The sequence below is a fragment of the Mandrillus leucophaeus genome, unplaced genomic scaffold (assembly GCF_000951045.1).
Source record: "Mandrillus leucophaeus isolate KB7577 unplaced genomic scaffold, Mleu.le_1.0 Scaffold467, whole genome shotgun sequence".
NCBI lineage: Eukaryota > Metazoa > Chordata > Mammalia > Primates > Cercopithecidae > Mandrillus > Mandrillus leucophaeus.
This window is the reverse complement of record NW_012104998.1, coordinates 209,619-213,497: the sequence shown is the minus strand read 5'-3', so window position 1 is coordinate 213,497 and position 3,879 is coordinate 209,619. Positions and strand designations below refer to the sequence as shown.

The 3,879-nt window shown below is 51.2% G+C and overlaps 1 pseudogene; it reads right to left on the bottom strand.

Annotated features, from left to right (window-relative positions):
• Nucleotides 1–62: 62 nt before the first annotated feature.
• LOC105550157 lies at nucleotides 63–1,005 on the bottom strand (annotated as a pseudogene).
• Between the last annotated feature and the right edge of the window lie 2,874 nt (nucleotides 1,006–3,879).

Below are 3,879 nucleotides of genomic sequence, written 5' to 3'. Positions count from 1 at the left end.
AAGCCTTTATTTCCTTGTTTTGCAAATAAAGCTGGCTGAGTTGGTTGCTTTTTGGTGGTTAGTCAGAGACCAAATCCCATATCCTCGTCCAACTCCTCCAACTCCTCGTCTTCAAACTTATTCGGGGCTGCCGCAGCAGCAGAAGCAGCCGTGGCGGTAGTGGCCACGGGGGCAGTAGCCACAAAGGCAGATGGATCAGCCAAGAAGATCATGATCTTTTCAGCAGGTGGGAAGGTATAATCAGTCTCCACAGACAGAGCCAGGCCTCCTTTGTACCCACTGATGATAGAATGGGGTACTGATGTAACAGGTGAGTAGCCAGTCTGCTGACACACTGGCAACATTGCAGACACCCTCCAGGAAGCCAGAATACAGAGTTTCTTCTGTGATGTCAAGCACTTCAGGGTTGTAGATGCTACCACTGTTGAACACCTGCTGGATGACCAGCCCAAAGGAGAAGGAAGAGATGTTCAGCACGTTCAGCAGTGTGGCTTCGCTGGCTCCCACTCTGTCTCCAGTCTTGATCAGCTGCACATCACTCAGGATTTCAGTGGTGCCCCTGGAGATTTTAGTGGTAATGCCTAAAGCCTGGAAAACGGAAATCTTCTCGGGCCCCAGACCAGTGTTCTGGGCTGGTACAGTGACTTCACATGGGCCAATGGCACCAGCACGGGCGGCAGCTGGCACCTTATTGGCCAGTAGCAGGTCCCTGATCTCAGTGAGGTACTCTTTGGTGAACGCAAAGCCCACATTCCCCTGGAGAGGAGGCAACAGTTTCTCCAGAGCTGGGCTGTTTTCCAGGTGTCCTTCGGTGGCCTTGTGCATCATGGTGTTCCTGCCCGTCGGCACCATGGCCTTCCCTTGGAGGGAAGAGTGGATCTACTGTGTCTGCTTGGAGCCCACAGTGTCTGCTCCCATGATGAAACATTTTGGATAATTATCCAAAAGCTGGATGATCTTAAGGAAGTAGTTGGACTTCCAGGTTGCCCTGTCTTCCCTGGGCATCACGGCAGTGGGTCAGGGATTGTTGTGCAGGGTTTAAACATCATGTCGCTTCCACAAGGACGCCTGGTGAGAGAAGGCCCAAATATATATTTTCACAATATCGCGATTGCCTGTGAGCTGATAACAAAGCTGGAGATGGTGTCTATTTTAATATTGTGTCTACATTTGTGTATATTTGAACTTCTAAATAATACTTTTTAAAAATGCCATAGAAGACAACCACCCAGCAATAACCACTGTTGACATCTTGGGACATTTGTCGCTCAAATTTGTCATCTGGACCCATTTCCTATGTTTAGGGGATGCACTGACTTGAAGCACAAATACAAGACACTCACTTTCCCAGCCTGCCTTGTGTGGCATCTGACGGAGGCTGCCCAGACCTTGAATCAGAGGCAACAATGGGAAAACCTGTATGCATTCTGGGCACAGCATGAGGGGTTGCGGGAGGTAGGCTGCAGGAGTGAGCTCAGCGGATCTCTCTTGCTCTCCAGGTCACCTGGAGATTCTTAAGGCTCCCCGAGATCCTTTTCACAAATCTCTCTCTCTTTTTTTTTGTTGTTGTTGAGATGGAGTCTCATGCACAATCTCGGCTCACTGCAACCTCCACCTCCTGGGTTCAAGTGATTCTCCTGCCTCAGCCTCCCTCCTGAGTAACTGGGGTTACAGGTGCCCGTCACCACACCAGATAGTTTTTTGTATTTTTAGTAAAGACGAGGTTTTGCCACGTTGGCCAGGATGATCTTGAACTCCTGACCTTAAGTGATCCACCCACCTCGGTCCCCCAAAGTCCTGGGATTATAGGCATGAGCCACCATGCTTGACCCACAAATCTCCTTTCTGTCCAAAGTATCCAGCATTAGTTTCTTTGGCTTATAACCAAGAATCTTGGTGGGGAGAACACGTTGGTGTGGTTTTGAGTTTATTGGTAGGATTGCACTATTCTTTTATTTATTTATTTATTTATTTATTTATTATTTTTTTGGAAAGGAGTCCCGCTCGGTTACCCAAGCTGCAGTGCAGTGGCACGATCTCAGCTATACTGTAATTTCTGCCTCTGGGGTTCAAACCATTCTCCTGCCTCAGCCTCCCAAGTAGCTGGACTACAGGCGTGCACCACCATGCTGGGCTAATTTTTGTATTTTTGGTAGAGACGGGGTTTCACTGTGTTGGCCAGGCTGGTCTCAAACTCCTGACCTCAGGTGATCCACCCGCCTTGGCCTCCCAAAGTGCTGGGATTACAGGGGTGAGCCACCAGGCCCAGCCAGGATTGCACCGTTCCAACGGTGTCGAGCTTTCCCCTTCTGCTGAATAGCAAAGCACAAGGAGGGGCATTTGAGGGTATGCAGCCTTCCTCCCTCCCTCATTCTCTTCCAGCTAGTGCTACCACTGGAGGAGGCTCTCTCCTTCCCCGCCTTTCCCACCAGTGGTAGAAGAAAAGGAAAGTGTTTATAATAAAAGCCCACTTTCTGCATTACAGAGGCAGGATGTGGAGGGCTGAGGGCCCAAGGTTCTGCCTGATTTGCTGCCCCCCTCACAAAGGGCTCCAGGCAAGGCCCCAGGAGGGAGTGTTCATCTCTCTCTTTCACCAGCTCCAGCTTCCCTACTGAGTCGTATCCCCGTTACCGTCAGCAATCTGCCACCTGGCCCACTGCTGACCACAGGAGCAGAGGCTTCTCTCACCTTCCATGACTTGAGGGGACTCCCAGAGGTCCAGGGCCTTCCAGGCTTGCACCTGGGGTGGGCCCATGACAGCCCTCAGTTTCATGCCTCCGCCTGGTGGGTCATGCCCCCCAGTCTCAAGCAGCTCCTGTGGGTCACAGCTGCGCTAAGCAGGTATTGGAGGCTGGGAAGGGCCTGGTGAAGGGGGCTCCCCCGTGGCAAGGGACAAGTTCAGGGAAGGTCAAGAGGGAAGACTAGATGTTCCAGTTTATCCTTAGAGTATCTGGTTCCTCAGGTCCTGGCTACTCTATGAGTAGGGGAACAGGAAGTGCTGCCTTGCAGGGAACAACGTGCCTACAGGGAGGGCTGTCAGAGCTCTTCACATTAGTGATAATTAATCATCCTAATCAAAGCTGTCACCTACTGAGTGCCTACTATGTATCAGGCACTTTGCCAGAGCTTTACAGACATCATGAGTGATAACTAAGCCTCACAGCCACTCTGCAAGGCAGCTGAGGTCACCCTGCTTTAGAGATGAGGAACGGAGTCTCAGAGAGGTTAAGCCACTAGTCCAGGGTTACATGGTGTAGAGAGTAGGGCCTCCAGTGGGAGCCAGGTTGGTCTGAACCTCAAATGGAGAATGACTGATTGCTCTGAAAGCTGTCTCTGAGAGCCACCCGGGGTATTCCTGGTTGTTGGCCTTCCCAGGACCCGGCCTTCCCACGTCAGACAGGCCTTGCAGGCGTCTTCATTCTATACCCATCTCCACCCCAGTGGGTCAGCTGGAAATGGGCTCAAAACTTAATCAATTACCTCAGCCATGGCTTCCCTGCAGCCTCTGAGGAGGCAGAGTTTTTTCTCCTTTGCTGGTCGGTTTCTGCTGTCAAAAACCATCCCAGGGCTGGGTGCAGTGGCTCACGCCTGTATCCCAGCACATTGGGAGGCCAAAGCAGGAGGATCACTTGAGGTCAGGAGTTCGAGACCAGCCTGGCCAACATGGTGAAACCCCACTTCTACTAAAAAAAAAAATTAGCTAGGCTTGGTGACATGCACCTAGAATCCCATGCATTTAGGAGGCTGAGGTGGGAGGATCATTTAAGCCCAGGAGACTGAGGCTGCAGTCAGCCATGATCATGCCACTACACTCCAGCCTAGGTGACAGCATGAGACCTTGTCTCCAAAAAGAAAAAAATACTCTCCTGGGATAGTGTC